Genomic DNA, 18,767 nt, shown 5'->3' on the forward strand with positions numbered 1-18,767 from the left:
TGGCCAGTGAACACCTCTGCAGTCATAGGACAAAAAAGGGGGGTTATTGGAAGTGATGGGGTGCACGAATCCCACTCTGGTGAACTGAGGGTTAAAGAACAGTTCTAGGCCAAGAAGGCCCACCCAGCCACACCTGCTGGACATGCTCACATTGGAGGCAGGGCTCAAAAAGGAGCAGCTGAGTTCAGTCTGGGCAGACAGAGCAGGGGAGCAGTTGTGCACTGCAAGCTTCTTCAGAAAAGCTGCCGGGGTCATATGAGGCCAAGACCAGGTCCTACTGCCAAGCTGCCTCAGGCCCCTCACTCCAGGAAGGCTGGGAACGATGGGCTATGGCTGATAGAGTGCACTCAGAGAGAACTCCCGGGGGAATCCAGAAGCTGACCAGTAGCAATGATGGAGGAACGAAAACCAGGGTAGGAAATGGCCCAGGAAACGGGTGTAAGGGCACCCACCCTATGGCCACATATCTGAGCTACTGTTCACAGGGCTAGGGTGACCAGATAGCAAGTGTAAAAATAGGTGCCTATATAAAAAAAAGTCCCCAGAATTGGGACGGTCCCTATAAAATCAGGACATCTGGTCACCCTACACTGGTCTCTGGACTGGAACCCAGTGGAGCAGGGTGAGCTTCGGTTCCCCTGCCACTGGCCACTGACTCCCTCCCCGGGGTGACATGGCTACTGAATTTTGCCACTTTGTGTTACAGCTGAGACTGCTGCCACTAGGACTTCAACCTGCTAACAGTGGGTTACAGCGTGTTGTAATACGCCATAAATCAAGTGTCTTTATTAAGGCCTGGTCTACACTTAAAAGTTAGTTTGGCCCAGCTATATTGTTCAGGGGTGTAGATGGCACTAGGTCCACAGAAGAATTTTTCCATTGACCTCACTATCACCTCTTGGGGAGATGTATTACCTACATTGATAGGAGAACGTCCTCTTGGTGTGTGTAGTGTATACACTGAAGAGCTCCAGCGGCACAGCTGGGGTGCCATAGCTGTGCCACTGTAGCATTTCAAGTGTAGACAGGCCCTTACTCCGTGACTTGCAATGTCTAGCAAAGGTATGAATTAATTTAAACACCCAGGCTTGTCTTTTGAAGGTGTTGTGCAGGTTTCCTTTGAGGATGAGGACTGAGACATCAAGTATGGATTGATCGCTTTGTGAAAGGTTTCAGAGTAGTAGCTGTGTTAGTCTGTATCTGCAAAAAAGAAAATGAGTACTTGTGGCTCCTTAGAGACTAACACATTTATTTGAGCATAAGCTTTTGTGAGCTACAGCTCACTTTCTCCCCACTGTATTTTCCACTGAATGCATCCGATGAAGTGAGCTGTAGCTCACGAATACTTATGCTCAGATAAATTTGTTAGTCTCTAAAGTGCCACAAGTCCTCCTTTTCTTTTTGTGAAAGGTGTTCACTCTCAGGTGATATGGTGTTTTTCTCTTTAATCATTTTTCTGTGTCAGTTATTTCCAGAGCACAGCGATTGTCTCGTTCACCCAGTTATTGTTGGGGCATTTGGTGTATTGGATGAGGAATCCCACATGTTGTGACAGGCATGTGTTGGACCTATGAATCTTGAAAGGTGTGTGGTGAGGGGTATTGATTGTCATATCAATATGTCTTCAAGTTTTGCAACTCTGGGGCTGCTGTTGCTTTGAGTTGGTGTGTCCTGGACTGTGAGGAGCTTGCTTCTGATGATGAGCTTGGCAAAGCTGGGAGTTGTTTGAAGGCCAAAAGAGGGGTTTGGGGAAAGATTTATTTTGGAATGTGGTCTCTATCGAGTATGGATTGTAATAGTTTAATAGTTTACCCCATATAGGTTCCACTTCGTAGTGGCAGGTGACAACTAGGGATGTGCAGTCTGTATTGAAGGAGGTTCTCTCAGGGTATTTGGGTGGCCAGTTCTCTGATGTGATCTACTTCTCTGGTGGAGCGTCCTTGCTTAGTGAAGGCATTTTTAAGTGTGTTAAGGTGTGTATCGTGGACTTTCTTCTTGGTGCATATTCTGTAGTATCTGAGTGTCTGGCTGTAGGTAACAGATTTCTTGGTGTGGTTAATGGATTTGTGAAGGTAACTGTGGCGATCCATAGGTTATTGTATATAGTTGTTTGCAGGGTTCATTGCTGAATCTGATCATGGTGTTCAGGAAGTTGATGTTGGAGTGAGAGTGTACTAAAGAGAAATGTACATATTATGAAAAAATCTCCATTAATTCCATGGCTCTGATTTTGTCTAACAATCTAGTTGACCCCTCCTTCAGAATCTGTGGATGGTTCTTCCTGAATTTCTGGGATGTTAGTATGTTTGTCCATTTCACAAATATGTTTTCTTTTAAAGGTTTGACTTTTCTTACATTCTTACTGCTTCTAGATTACTGGAAACTAGGTTCACTCAGTCACTTGTGTCCTACCAAACCATGGTAAAGCCCTTGAATCCTGGAGAAGCTTTGGTGCAACATAAAAACCAAAGGTTTGAATAAATTACCTTGAAATAAAATGAAATATTTTCTTATTCTATTTATTTGGATAGTAAATGTGTATTCAGTACTAAATTAAACTTTGTAATACTATTCCCATGTTTTCAGTGTGCCATGAGTTTTGTTTTGATGATGAATAATTGCACTGTAAAAGTTGTCACGGGAGAAAATGGAAGTTTTGGAATTACAGTTATTCAGGGAGCTCTCAGAGGCACTTCAGGTTTGTGGGATAAGCACATGAGCTGGATATTTTGGTTAAAATAATCAGCAGTGAGATAGTTAAGTTGTTATCATTAGGCTTCAGTGTTAAAAATTCACTAAGATAAATGGGACAATGTACACCTCTCAGAGCTCTTGCTTCACTCTGTCTGCTGATTCAGCCAGAACTCAGTGCATCAGTTTATATTTAGTTCATGCTTTGAAGGTTTTGCTGCTAATTATAAAAGCTAGAACTTTTTTTTTTCTTTTAAATGAATGCTTAGATGTGGGTGCAGAATTCTGTGGCCAATTGCACAGTTGCAGAATCATGAACTATACAGGGTCCTGGGTATACAAAAGTACATTGTATTTATATATGTGATTAAAAATTAAAGAGTCTTTATTGTTCTTATCTATGAAGGAACATCCTTTCAATGTGCAATTGTTAGTATTATGCCCACTTTTTCATGCATGATTATTCAAGACAACTGAATGTAACAGTCCACTCAGACAGTCCCAGAGGCAGGAAATCTCTCTTTCTATAATTACCCTAGATGTCTTGAAAGAACAAAACATAGAGGAGATACTAACTGGGAAGAGGTTGTTGCTAGTAACCGTTTTCCTTAAAGAAATCACTAAATTTTCAAGAGGCTGAACTACTAGAGACAATCAGATTTGCCCTGTGGCAAAGAATCTGAAGACCGAATTTATTTAAAAAGGAGCCTTTCACTGAATGACAATCAAGGAAATAAAAATCTACTATACCCGTCCTTTCAGATAATATCCTTAAAAATAGGCAGAAATAATTATTTTGGGTTAACTTAAGAAGGGAACTTTATAAAAGTCTTTTACAAGGATTTGAATGAAAATAAAGAAACTCAATGTGTGACTTCATAAGGACATACTGAACCAAATCCATCCTCAGCGTAACTTCTTGGAATTAATGGAGTTAACACTAAGGATAATTTTTGCCCACTGTATCTAGTTAAATATTCAGTGCTACAGAAATGCTTCTTACTACTAGGAAACTATACTTCATGAACAAATTTTCTCTTCTGCGTTGGGGCTGAAGCCAAGTTCTATTTGAATCGATAGCAGTACTCTTACTAACTAATGTGACTAGGATTTGGCCCTTAAAGATGATGCTGTGAATTAGGATCTTTTTCACATGTTTTATGAGGATATCCATTTATCCAGTGCTTCTGGCAAATGGCATAGGGACACATTGTCAATATTACTAAAGTAAATGTTAAAATGGAATGACAGATTTTCCTCTTGGGGCTCCCACAAGAGGCTGAGATGTATAATCATTATTGAGACTTAATTTCTTTCCTGCTATTTATTGGAAGGAGTGGTGGCTAGAAGTTGGAACCAAGACTGCTCTCCAGCTGAGACTAATAGAGATATGTGAAACTTTCATAATGAAAATTAGTTCTCTGGAAACTTCAGCTCAATGTTCAGCAGCGGTGCAAAAGACTAACAGATTGTCAGGAGCTATTAAAAGAGGGATAGAAAATAAGATTGTAAACATCATAATGCCACAATACAAATCCATGAGGCACCCACACCTTGAAAACTGTGTCCAGTTCTGGTTGCCTCATCTCAAAAAGGGTATAGTGGGAATGGAAAAAATTGAGAGAAGGGCAACAAAGATGATCAAGTGTCCAGCTTTCATATAAGGAGTGATTAAAAAAATTAGGGCTAGTCAGTTTAGAAAAGGGACAACTAACGGGGGACAGAGGTCTATAAAATCACGAATGGTGTGGAAAAAGTGCATAGAGAAGTGTTCTTTACCCTTTCTCAGACAACAAAAACCAGGGGTCACCTGATTAAATTAATAAGCAACTGGTTTAATGCAAACAAGCAGAAATACTTTTTCACACAATGCACAATTAATCTATGGAACTCATTGCCAGAGGATGTTGTGATGGTGAAAAGTATAACTGGGTTAAAAAAAAATAAACTAGTTAAGTACATGGAAAATAGGTCCATCAGTGACTATTAACCAAGATGGTTGGGGATGCTACCCCATATGTGGGGTGACCCTAAACCTCTTGTTGCCAGAACCTGGGAGGTAAAGACTGGGTAGATCACGCCAACTGTTCTGTTCTGTAGACTCCCCTGAAACTTTGGTGCAGGCCACTGTCAGAAGACAAGGTACTCGGCTAGGTGGACCATTGATCTGACCCAGTATGGCCATTCTTGTGTTCTTAACTTGAAATTGTGAGGCAAACCCACAGCCAAATCAGGGCAGCTCGCTCAGTTGCCCCACCAACAGAGGCTCCTCCCATTTGGCTGTGGGGAGGAGCTTAAGATATGTGTTGGGTTGTGCCCGACCGTCCCAAGCAATTCAGTAGGTGCCCCTCCAACAGAGCTGTGGTGAGTCACCACTCAGGCATTCAGCAACAACCCAGCAGTATTAATTTACCCTTCCCACAGAGCTTGCAGTGACCCAGCCTATGCAGCAGCAGCTTATCCCTGAGTGCAGCCTGGGTCAGGTGGCCCTCAGGCTCAGATTTTCCCCAACCTAACCAGAGTTACAGATCAATCTGTATCCCAGCTGGACTGAGCCAGGGCCCATCTTGCTGACCCACAGTGAATCAAACTCTCTTGACTCCCAGCCTGTTCCTGATCCAGTTCCTGTTTCTGCCCCTGCTTTGCCTGAGCCCTATTCCAGTCTTGTCCTTGCCCTGCTCTGACCTTGCTCCAGCTCTGTTACTGACCCGCTCCAGCCTTCCCTCCGGGCCCCTTCAGACTCAAACACCCACCGTTGATCTTTGACCTATATCTGGATTCGGCTATGGTACTGATTTGGCTTCTTCACAAACTCTGATCTTGGTTGTGACCCTGGCCTGTCCCTGGATCTCAGTTCCAGCACTACCCTCAGTCCACTCTTGACCCTATGTCTAGCTTCTACCTCCACTCTGACCACTAGGCCTGACTACTGGGACGCAGCACCTAACATTAACTATGTATAGCCTGGAGTAGGTTGCTGCTCAGCCACTGCATTTCAATCTTACACAATTGTGAGTGCTTTAAATTTTTGCATCCTGCTTTATGTATTGCAGTTGTGGTCACGTGTGATCAAACCTGCAGGCCAACAGCAGGTGGGATAGCACCAGAAATGGGTCCTACAGAGATGGCTGGGCTACTGGGTTACTTAAATATATGTATGAAGGGTAAGTCACTAGAACACTGGCTCAGAAGAGAAATGTGGGAAGGAGGGGAAAAAGAGGAAGAAAGAGTGTTGATATGGAGAGGGAAAAAGACCTGGGGGAAGAAGATGGATTGAGGACAGGTTATAAGAAAATGTGGTTGGAGCAGGTGGCTGGTTGACAGGGAGTGTATAGAGAGGAGATTGCTGGGTGAGGGGTGGTTAGCTTCAGGGGAAGGAACATGGGGGAAAATGTTCAAAGGTTGTGGTTTGTGAGGGAAGAGGAGTGAACTAGTGTCTACAGAGCCAAATGTTTCTGGCCGTGATAAGGTTTCAGTGTACTGAAGCATATGATTGCTTGAATCGGAGAGTCCCTAAGAATTTAACAGGGATAACATCAGTACAATTTGATAGAAATTATTCTAAAAATCTATAGTGTGGCTATTAATTCCATGTTGTGTGGTTTATTAGTTCACTCTCCTTGAGCTCTAAATGGGGACTTTTAAATAAATCTAACTTAAAGAAATAACACTAAATAGAGTAGCATGAGCCGTACCTGCAGAGTAGTGAGGCTGTTCTAAGGATTCCGGGGCTGTGTGACCTTAATGAGAGGATTCCCCATTGTGCAGTGCATCACCTTCCTCCCTCCACCCCCACCTCCATCAAATAGGGTCTGACCCAAAGCTTATTGAAATCCATAGTGCGGTAAATCCAGGACAAACAGCTACAAAAGGGGGGCAGTAATTAGTCCCAGAGGATTAAAAGGCCCCTCCCTATCCACTGAGGAGAGAGAACCAGGGGGCAATAAGGTTCAGCTGGAAAAGGGGTTGCTAGGGAACCAATTAGGTTCAGCTGACTCCAACTTCTTGGGACTTTTTTAAACCCTCCCCTGGGTGGTAGGAGCAGGAGAGTGAGGGAGTGAAAGAAGCAGAGAAGCTGCCAGTAGGCTGTTTGCAGCAAGACACCAAACCTTCCCAGTAGGGAGGCTGCACTCGCTCCCCAGAAGGGAAGGAAAACAAGCACAAGGGACTGACTGAAGAGAGGAGTTTCAGGACCCTGTGCCAGCTATAAGGATTCGCCTTGCCCCAAACCTGAGTCTCCAAGGCTAAAAAGGACTGAGCCTACTGAGGCGAACAAGGTATTTTGCCACACTTGGTGTGAGAAGTGGGGTGTGGTGAGTGAGTAAGGCTCTGTGGCAAGCCATCTCAGGGCCGGGTAAATCTCACTCTCTCTCTCTCACACACACACACAAAAATGGAGGATGTAGTGAAGGCGTTGGTACAGGCCACTGTGGCCCAACAAGAGGCTACCAGGGTGCAGATGGCTGCCCAGCAAGAGTCAGTACACATCCAACAGGAGACGAACCAATTACTGATGAATCAGGCGGCTCAAGATTGAGCCACCCTGAATGAAGTAGTGAACCAGTTAAAAGCCCTGACCATGCTGATGCACGGGCCCCAGGGGATCTGGCCGCTGCAGACAAGCAACTATTTACAGAAGATGACTATGGATGACAATATAGAGGCATATCTCCTCGCCTTCGAGAGGACGGCACTGCGGGATGCCTGGCCCCAAGACCAGTGGGCAGGTATCCTGGCTCCATTTCTGTTTGGGGAGCCCCAGAAGGCCTATTTCGACATGACCACAGAGACAGCTATGGATTACTCCCAGCTGAAGGCAGAAATCCTGGCAAGGTCAGGTGTGACGTCAGCCATACAGGCCCAGCACTTCCATGAGTGGAAATACTGGGATAGCAAACCACCAAGGTCCCAGCTATTTGATTTAATCTACCTCACCCGGAAGTGGCTTTGCCCTGAGACCCATGGGCCGGAGAAGATAGTGGAAATCCTTGTGTTGGACAGGTACATGAGGGGGTTGCCACTGGACATATGGGATGGGTCCGGCAAAATGATCCCTCCTCCTATGATGACCTAGTTGCCCTCACAGAGAGACACCTAGCAGCCCAAGAACTTTTGCGGACCACCGGGGAAGGAAGGCTCCAGAATCGGAGACAAGTCTCTGTGCCAAGGCCCCGGTTTGCCCTAGCACCAGGCTGGACTATGGAGGGGAGGAAGGAGGCCGAAGAGCAGCCAGAGGTCCTGGAGAGACTTGACGACTGGAGAAGAAAGGCTCAGGGGATAAAGCCCAGTAGCCTGAAAAATTGGGGGCTGCCCCGAGCAGGGTACCGATGTTATGCATGTGGCGAATTGGGGCATATCGCTGCCCAGTGCCCAAATCTAGAAGAGCCCATGCAATGTGAACTGGGAGATATAGGGGGAGCATGTGATCTAATAAGTCTAGTAGGAGTTGCAATGGTCCCTCATATATAAATTAGACCCGTTAAGATGAATGGTATAGAGACCACCACGTTAGTGGACTCGGGAAGTGCAATCATGCTGGTCTCGGGAAAGCTGGTCGGGCAGGACCAACTATCCCGGGCCAAACGCTCAGGAATATCCTGTGTGCATGGGGATGTCAGTTACTACCCGACCATCCCCGTAAAAATAGAAGTTCTCGGAAACCCCACTAAGGTGACAGTGGGAGTAGTTCCGAAACTCTCCTACCCAGTCCTTATTGGACGAGACTTCCCGGGATTTGATAGCCTACTCCCTGGGGAGAAGGTGGAAGAAAATAAGGAACCCGGGACCCGGGGGTGGCCCAGATAGATAACACCCCCCCTCCGGCCTTCCACGAATTTGGCCAGGGTTTGTTCTCCCCGCCGGAAAAGCCCCGGAAGACTCGGAGGGAACGGAGGGTGGATAAAAGGAGGGGAACAAGGATCTTGACCCAGTATCAGAAATCTACGCTTGTAGGGGAAAGAGGTGGCTCAACGAACAGCGGGGCAGGGCAGGAGATCAATGACCCAATAGCCAGACCTTGTTCCCCGGGGGTTTTCCCTGAGGGGGAGACAGAGGTAGATCCCCCTAAGTTTGGACAAATGGGGACCTCACTCGGGAATTTTGGTCAGGTCAGGCCAATGATCCAACATACAGCAATATTCGTAAAGAAGTAGTTGTGGTAAATGGGGTCCCCATGGAGGGGAGAGTCAAAGACCCCACGGCCATATTATTTGATTAAGGGTGATCTGCTATACAGAGAAGTCCAGGTCCAAGAGAAAGTTGTAGAACAACTCTTGGTCCCACAGAAGCATCAGAAGGGCATGATGGATCTGGCCCACAGCCATCTGTTTGGGAGGGCCATCTGGGGTAGATAAGACCCTTGATCAGATTCTGCAGAGGTTTTTTTGGCCTGGCATTTATGCGGCTGTCCGGCGATATTGTACCTTCTGTCCAGAATGTCAGTTACATGGGCCCCGACCACACCTAAGGGCCCCTTTGGTACCTCTACCAATTATTGAAATCCCATTCGAGTGAATAGCTATGGATCTAGTAGGGCCACTGGAGAAGTCAGCCCGGGATCATCAGTACATTCTGGTAGTACTAGATTATGCCACCCGATATCCCAAGGCCGTACCCCTACGGAACACCATGTCCAAGACCATAGCCAAAGAATTAGTCCTGATTTTTTCCAGAGTAGGTATACCTAAAGAGATCCTGATGGACCAAGGGACCCCCTTTGTGTCTAAATTAATGAAGGACCTAAGTACAATGCTCCATATATGGACCCTCAGGCCGTCAGTCTATCATCCCCAGACTGATGGTCTTGTTGAATGCTTCAATAGAACATTGAAGAACATGCTACCGAAAGTGGTTAGTCGTGACGGAAAAGACTGGAACACCCTACTGCCTTACTTGTTGTTTGCTGTACGAGAGGTTCCCCAAGCTTTCACTGGATTCTCTCCATTCAAGCTGTTATATGGTCGCCACCCCAGGGGCATATTGGACATGGCCAAAGAGGGCTGGGAAGAACAGCTGAACACCGGGAGAAACATCGTTGAACATGTATTGCAAATGAAAGACAGGATAGCCCAAGTTGCACCCCTTGTGCGCGAACACCTGGAGAAGAACACCTGGGCATACTACAATTGTCAAGCAATGACCCGGAAGTTCCAGGTGAGAGACCGGGTAATGGTGCTCATACCCAGGGCAGAGAGCAAGCTCCTGGCCACGTGGCAGGGGCCATATGAGATAATAGAAGGCATGGGAGAAGTCAAATATAAGGTCCGACAGCCGGGTCGCTGGAAGCTGGAGCAGATCTACCATATAAATCTGCTGAAACCATGGCAGGATAGAGAATCGCATGTGGTTGCGCTAGGGCCACCATCCCCTAAAAGCAACCAGCCCGACCAAGTGGGAATATCCCCGGAGTTGACTCCAGAGCAACTATCTGAAATGATCAGCCTGATTAAACACAACCAGGATGTGTTCTCAGAAAAGGCAGGCAGGACTACTGAGGTTCACCATCACATCCTCACAGAGCCTGGAGTGAAGGTTAATGTCAAGCCATACCGGATCCCGGAGGCCAAAAGAGAGGAGATCAGGACAGAGGTCAGGAAAATGCTGGCCTTAGGAGTCACTGAAGAATCTCATAGCCAATGGTCAAATCCAGTGGTTTTAGTGCCTAAGCTGGATGGCAGTGTGAGGTTCTGCAATGACTTCCGAAAGCTGAATGAGGTGTCCCAGTTTGATGCGTACCCTATACCCCAGATAGATGAGCTAATTGATAGATGAACAGATTGGGAAAAGCACGGTTTATGTCTACCCTTGACCTGACCAAGGGCTATTGGCAGATCCCCCGGCCAAGGCCGTTAAAGAGAAGACGGCCTTTGCAACTCCAGAGGGACTATATCAGTACACCGTCCTCCCCTTTGGGTTGCATGGGGCACCCGCTACTTTCCAAAGGCTCATGGACAAACTGTTGCGACCACATGGCAAGTATGCAGCAGCCTATCTCGACGACGTTATCACATATAGCCCCGAGTGGGAGACACACTTGGAGAAGGTGGAGGCAGTGCTGGATACCCTGAGGAAGGCGGGGCTGATGGCAAACCCCTCCAAGTGCTCGTTCGGGCTAGCTGAAGCCAAATACCTCGGGTATATCCTGGGGAGGGGTGTGGGGAGGCCCCAACTCAACAAGTCAGAAGCTATACAGAAGTGGCCCCGACCACTCCGAAAAAAACAGGTCAGGGCATTCCTGGGACTAGTGGGGTACTATAGACGGTTCATTCCCCACTTTGCCACCAGGGCAAGCCATTAATGGATCTAATGCAAGCTTGGGGCCCAGACATAGGAAAATGGACGACCATGGCTGAAGACGCTTTTTCAGATCTATGAATGGTCCTCTGCACTGACCCCATACTCGTGGCCCCAGACTGGGAGAAGGAGTTTATCCTACAAACCGACGCCTCTGATGTAGGGTTGGGGGCGGTACTTTCACAAATGGTCGGACGATGAACACCCTGTCCTCTTCCTCAGTAGGAAGCTCCTGCCTAGGGAACGGAAATACGCCGTTGTTGAAAAAAAAAAAAAAAGAATGCCTGGTGGTAAAATGGGCCATAGAAAGCCTCAACTACTATCTACCGGGATGGAGGTTTACCCTTGTCGTGGACCATGCCCCTCAGCAGCGGATGCACCAAAATAAAGACAAAAATGCCAGAGTGACAAGGTGGTTCCTGTCGCTTGAACCCTTCCACTTCAGAGTACAACATAGGTCTGGAATCCAACATGGCAATGACCTGTCAAGAGTGCACTGTTTGCCGACCCAAGTAGCTCAACCCCGTAGTGTTGAGCAGGGGGGGTGGGATATGTGGTAAACCCAGGACAAACAGCTACAAAGGGGGAGTAGTAATTAGTCCCAGGTGATTAAAAGGCCCCTCCCTGTCCACTGAGGAGAGAGAACCATGGGGCAATAAGATTCAGCTGGAAAAGGGGTGGCGAGGGAACCAATTAGGTTCAGCTGACTCCAACTACTTGGGACCTTTTTAAACCCTCCCCTGGGTAGTACGAGGGGGAGACTGAGGGAGTGAGAGGAGCAGGGAAGCTGCCAGTAGGCTGTTTGCAGCAAGACACCAAACCTTCCCAGTAGGGAGGCTGCACTCGCTCCCCAGACAGGAAGGAAAACAAGCACAAGGGACTGACTGAGGAGAGGAGTAACAGGACTCTGTGCCAGCTATAAGGATTTGCCTTGCCCCAAACCTGAGTCTCCAAGGTTAAAAAGGACTGAGCCTACTGAGGCAAACAAGGTATTTCGCCACAGTAGGAAGCCTTCTAGTGAAGAAGTTGCTCCAGCAACACATTTACCCTAGGCTTAAAGCTCTCTAAACCCCAGAACTGCTCTGTCCTTGGATTTGAGATCTCGGATCCATTCAAGGTACTGCACCAGTTTTTCCGTCCAATGTAATATCAGAATCATTAACTTTTACTCATGCTGTATGACTAAATATATGGAAAACCACAATAATACTGCAACAGGAGGGAAACAGGTTTCCCTGTTGGGGCTATTTTAGTTCAAAACAGGTCAATTCACTAATACAACAAAGAATTGCCTAATCATAGAATATCAGGGTTGGAAGGGACCTCAGGTCATCTAGACCAACGCCCGGCTCAAAGCAGGAGCAATCCTCAACTAAATCATCCCAGCCAGAGGTTTGTCAAGCCTGACCTTAAAAACCTCAAAGGAAGGAGATTCCACCACCTCCCTAGGTAACACATTCCAGTGCTTCACCACCCTCCTAGTGAAAAAGTTTTTCCTAATATCCAACCTAAACCTTCCCCACTGCAACTTGAGACCATTACTCCTTGTTCTGTCATCTGTTACCACTGAGAACAGTCTAGATCCATCCTCTTTGGAACCCCTTTCAGGAAGTTGAAAGCAGCTATCAAATCCCCCCTCATTCTTCTTTTCCGCAGACTAAACAATCCCAGTTCCCTCAGCCTCTCCTCATAAGTCATGTGTTCCAGTCCCCTAATCATTTTTATTGCCCTCCACTGGACGCTTTCCAATTTTTGCACATCCTTCTTGGAGCGTGGGGCTCACACAGTACTCCAGATAAGGCCTCACCAATATCGAATAGAGGGGAATGATCACATCCCTCGATCTGCTGGCAATGCCCCTACTTATACAGTCCAAAATGCCAGGCAACAAGTTGACTCATATCCAGCTTCTTGTCCTCTGTAACCCCTAGGTCCTTTTCTGCAGAACTGCTGCCTAGCTATTCAGTCCCTAGTCTGTAGCGGTGCATGGGATTCTTCCATCCTAAGTGCAGGACTCTGCACTTGTCCTTGTTGAACCTCATCAGATTTCTTTTGGCCCAGTCCTCCTATTTGTCTAGGTCCCTCTATATCCTGTCTCTACCCTCCAGCGTATCTACAACTCCTCCCAGTTTAGTGTCATCTGCAAACTTGCTGAGGGTGCAATCCACGCCAACCTCCAGATCATTAATGAAGATATTGAACAAAACCGGCCCGAGGACCGACCCTTGGGGCACTCCACTTGATACTGGCTGCCAACTAGATATGGAGCCATTGATCACTACCCGTTGAGCCTGACTATCTAGCCAGCTTTCTGTCCACCTTATCGTCCATTCATCCAGCCCATACTTCTTTAACTTGCTGGGAAGAATACTGTGGGAGACCGTGTCAAAAACTTTTCTAAAGTCAAGGAATAACACGACCACTGCTATCCCCTCATCCACAGAGCCAGTTATCTTGTCATAGAAGGCAATTAGATTAGTCGGGCATGACTTGCCCTTGGTGAATCCATGCTGACTGTTCCTGATCACTTTCCTCTCCTCTAAGTGCTTCAGAATTGATTCCTTGAAGATCTGCTCCATGATTTTTCCAGGGACTGAGGTGAGGCTGGCCTGTAGTTCCTCAGATCCTCCTCCTTTCCTTTTTTAAAGATGGGCACTACATTAGCCTTTTTCCAGTCATCTGGGACCTCCCCTGATCACTATGAGTTTTCAAAGATAATGGCTACAGTGTTTCTTTTTCCTTGTACAAATTTCCTGAAAACAAGGTGCATTTTCATGTATCTCTGCTGATGCCTAAAGCTTGTTTGTGGTTGAACTCACGGGGGAGTAAATTGTCCTGAAACTGCCGTACTTCTGAGACTGTGATTCCAAACACTGCCTGTTGGGCTTGGAACTTCAGTCAAAGCAATTAGTGAAAGACTTAAGATATTTTTGAATCTTTCGAGAAACTCTTAAGAAAAAAATAAGGCAAAATAATCTGCATTATGCTTTTTTTTCTTCTTCTGGAGCTGCATGTGTTACACATCAAATGGCCTTCTTTGCCATAACCTTTACTTTATAGGAGCATAGAGCACCATTGTGGTTTGGCTGCCTTGAGTGTTGCTCTGGGACATTTGTGTGGGAGAATTGAAGAAAACTGGAATGTGTCGAGGAACTAAACAAATAATCTCACATTTAGACACACAGAAACACACAAGAGAGTTTGGTCATTTCCTTTGAAACACAATCTGCAATAATGAAAACACTTCTGATTCCAAAAATAAATAGGGGTTAAAAAGCTACCAGTATGATGGCTTAAAGCCTTTGAACAAACATAAGCTATTTCCATAATACAAATTCCTCACCGTACACAAATTTTTTAATCTTTCAAGAAAATCTTTAGAATTTATGTTTAAACTCCCATCTGGTGTTTATAGCTCTCTTCTTTTCCAGTGCTTGCTCTTTTAAAGATGAACAGGTATTAAGCATGATACCTGCTCTCAAAAACTACCCAAGGGTAATCAATATCTTTTTTTCTTGCAGGGATTTGTATTTCCTCAGCAGAGGAAAAAAAAAGTGGTTTTCTTTTTAATACATCAGATGCATCAAGCTGCTTTGTAATAATAGATTAATGTGTAATTCATCACCATAGATTTCAAGACCAGAAGGGAGCATTGTGCTAATTTAGTCTGACCCCCTGTATAACACTTCCCCAAAATAACACACAGAACTTCCCCAAAATAACTCCTAGAGCATATCTTTCTGGAAAACATGGAAACATCCAACCTTGATTTAAAAATTGCCATTGATGGGCAATTCACGACAATGTTTAGTAAAGTAAAATACATCAGATCAAGTAATTGTGTGAGAATCTGATGTAACACAATTAATATTAGGCATCAGAAACTAACACAGGTGACTTTTCTTGAAGAAGAATGATGTGAAGTGGATGCTAAGGATCCATCTGATCCCTCTGTTGATAGGTAGCCCCTAGTGCAGAGGTGGGCAAACTATGGCCCTGAGCTCCCGGCTGGGGAGGCTAGCTCCCAGCCCCTCCCCTGCTGTCCTCCTTCCCCCACAGCCTCAGCGCACTGCCAGCGCTCTGGCCTGCCGCTTTTGCTGGGCAGCACGGCGGCGTGGCTGGCTCTGGCATGGTAAGGGGGAGGGGAGTGAGGTGTCCTGGGGGGCAGTCAGGGGACAGGGAACAGGGGGTGGTTGGATAAGTGCGGGAGTCCCAGGGGGCCTGTCAGGGGGCAGGGGTGTGGATAGGGTTTGGGGCAGTCAGGGAACGGGGGGGTTGGATAGGTGTGGGAGTCCCGGGGATCTGTCAGGGGTCGGGGGTGTGGATAGGGGTTGGGGAAGTCAGGGGACAGGGAGCAGGGGGCTGGATGGGGGTGGGGTCTCAGAGGGGCAGTTAGGGGACAAAGAGCGGGGGGGGGCGGTTGAATAGGTCAGGGATTCTGAGGGGGGCAGGAAGTGGAAGGGGGCAGATAGGGGGTGGTGGCCAGGCTGTTTGGGGAGGCACAGCCTTCCCTACTTAGCCCTCCGTATAGTTTTGTAACCCCGATGTGGCCCTCGGGCCAAAAAGTTTGCCCACCCCTGCCCTAGTATTTACATATTTTTTGGCTAGTTCAATTAAATGGGGTAAGTACTGCACATCTGCAGTCTCCCCCATACCCAGTTTTTCATGGTGAGCTTATTAATGTTATTAGAACAAGCTTTCAAAAGAGGTTAAGTTTTTGAAAGGGTTTAATCTGCACTTGCATGCAGATGATTACTGCTCTTGTATTATTCCCCGGCATAAAGAATTATACATCAGGTGCGTTTAACATCAAGCTGTTTAACTATGATTACTGCTGCTGGAGATAGACTGTATTTCAGAGTGGGGCATAATGCACAGTATAGGAAGCAGAAACTGGAGGACCTGCTACTGTGTATAGCTTTGTGTCTGTCCTGATTTTTTTTTTCAATTCAAGTACACAGATCTACCCCCAACCAATTTAATTTGCAGAATTATGTTTTAAAAATCACCTGAAATAATACATTTTTTTTGGTCATGCATGGAAAGAAAACTCATTTCCTTCACTTTTTTCAAGCTTGATTATTTCCAGACAGTGGACTAAAGTGATGGCTTCTATCTCCTGGGTCTAATAAAGCAATTTGGTTCTTTAATGGGCCTTGTTAGGGTTGAAGACCAATGCCTTTCTGGTACTATTTTTTGCATTAGTAGTACACTACCTGCTGAGTCATCAGCATGGAAACCAGAGGTTAATTTCTCTCCTACTAAATGAAGCAGATAATCAGCCATCAGAGGTCGGCTCCTGTGCTGTAAATAAGTCTTGACAAGTTCAGGGACAGCGCTGTGCATCACTCATCCCTCATCACACCATCTGTCCACAAATTAAGATAGAGTAAGGATATTAATTTGTTACATTTCAAAAGCTGTGCTGACGAACCCACATGGACTTCTTTAAATGGCAATGAATAACTGAAACACTTTACTAATATTCCATCGAGTCATAGGTTATAATTTTGCAAACTTCCTTTCCAACAATGAACATGTGGAAATTGTTTTGACCAGATGTACCGTTAATGACTATCAAAGCAGATGGTTTCTAAAGCTTTACACCAAGGTTGTTTTTTTTCAGCCTAAGTTAGAAGTTATATCGATTTGATGGCACAAAATTTCATCCAGTTTCTCAGGAATGATTTATATGGAGAGGGCTTTCAGTTGATGGGGATGCTGTTACCAGGTTCCCGGGGCCAGAAATATTTATGAAAAACCCTCTCTTCCCTCAAAGAAATGTATGACTGAAGATAACTCCTGGAAATTGCTGAGATGAGAGGATGCCTTGTCTAGTTCACTGAATCCATGCCACATGATGGTGAAACACAGGTGCAATTCATGTCATGCTGAATCAGAAGCCAGCAGATTTGCTTTGGAAATGTGAATGAATGTAGGTGCAGCTGCAAGAGAGAGAGTACTATGTGTACATTTTAGGTAGTTATAGTGTGATATTTCTTTGAACGTATATGTCAGTATACCAGATTCCCAGAAGAAAATTGCTACATTAAACTGGAGTTGAGATATCAGTAATGTAAGGGTAAAAAATACAAGAATATTATAATTATCCCTAAACATTAGGAAATTCAGAGTTAAGGTTAAACTTAAACAAAATCCAAACATAGTAAGGCATGGAAATAAAATTAATGTACCCAAACAACCTTTACTTCACACTGAGGCGACACCATGTTTGTGGCCCCAGATTAGATTAAAAGGACTCCTTATTTCATTTTTTTCTTCATCTTGTCATTATAGGGTAGAATGAAGGTTGCATTGGTGCCGTAACAGAATTTAAGAGAACAAATTTTCTCATGATGGGGATCCATTGTGCCCCAGATTGTGTAGTGTGTATTACAGCATTCCAGTCACATTCCAAAGCCTCCATGTCAGCTGCTGCAAAGGTTCACAACCTTTTTCTTTATAAGGCCCCCACACCCCCACATGCTATTAAAACTCCATGACCCAGCTGTGCCACAACAACTACATAAAAGCCAGGGCTGGCATTAGGGGATAGCAAGCAGGGCAGTTGCCTGGGGCTGCATGCCACAGGGGCCCCCCGCAAAGCTAAGTTGCTCAGGCCTTATCTTCAGCTCCGAGTGCCGGGGCTCAGGGCCCTGGGCTTCAGCCCCAGAAAGTGGGGCTTCGGCTTTCTGCCCTGAGGTCCAGTGAGTCTAACACAGGCCCTGCTTGGCGGACCCCCGGAAACCTGATCATAGCCCCCCAGGGGGCACTGGACCCCTGGTTGAGAACCACTGAGCTATAGGATTTCCTTAGCCACAAGGTCATCATCTGCCTCTTCCTGGGGTATGGCCCAGACTCCTGGGCCTGCTCAGTCCAAGATTTTCCCCTGGTGGAGTAGTCCAAACAAAAAAAATAAAGGGGAGCAATCCAGTCCAGGATTCATATGAGAGGGCAATGCTTCCCTCTCAGATTGTCTCTGCAGCAGTCCCTCCCTTCCCTCAGGGAGGTGCCTTTGGGCAGTTATTTTGGGAGAGATTCTACCTTCCCTCAGCTTGTCTCCCTGGAGCTGCCATTAGCAGATCTTCCCCCAAATGAGCTGTTCTCCTGCCTTTTAGCTCCTCCTCCAGTTGGTGCTTTTGCTACAGTTGGGGTGGGATGGGGCTGGTTGAGCCCAGAGTAGTTCCTTAACCCCTTGTTGCTCAGTGTGGGGTTTGTACACCCCATCACAGGGGGGTATCCTTGAGAATTATTTGGGCAAGACTCTGCTCTGCACAGTGGAGGCAAGCAGAAGGCAGAAGTATAAGAAGAAGGGGCCACACTCCCACTGGAGTCCTCAGGAGAAAATTTTAGATTAGTCAGACAGAATTCCTCCTGGAAGCTCTTATGGGATGCATGCAGGAGTGATAGCTTAGCTAGTCTTGGAGAAGGTATAGTATGATCGTAGCTCAGACTATAGGTGGTGAGTTATATGGGCCTGTGGGGCCTATGCTCCACCAATATTTAGGAACGTGTGCTCTGCTCCACCAGTGTTGGGGCTTACCACGCTTTGGGGGGCCCCACTCTTCAGGGGGACGTGGGGTCCAGGAAGAACTGTCCCGTCTAGGACAGACCGGGGCAACTGCCCCGTGCTTTGGAGTGCCCTGCGCTTCAGGGGAATGTGGGGTCCAAGGCAGCCTGGAGGGCTACCAGGGGCCTGGCGCCGGCCCACTCTGCCTTACCGGCTCCCTGCGTCGCTCCGGGAAGGGGGCAGAAGCCGGAAAGAGGTGGTGGGGGTTTTGGGG

This window comes from Eretmochelys imbricata, chromosome 1, assembly GCF_965152235.1.
Source record: "Eretmochelys imbricata isolate rEreImb1 chromosome 1, rEreImb1.hap1, whole genome shotgun sequence".
NCBI classification, from domain to species: domain Eukaryota; kingdom Metazoa; phylum Chordata; order Testudines; family Cheloniidae; genus Eretmochelys; species Eretmochelys imbricata.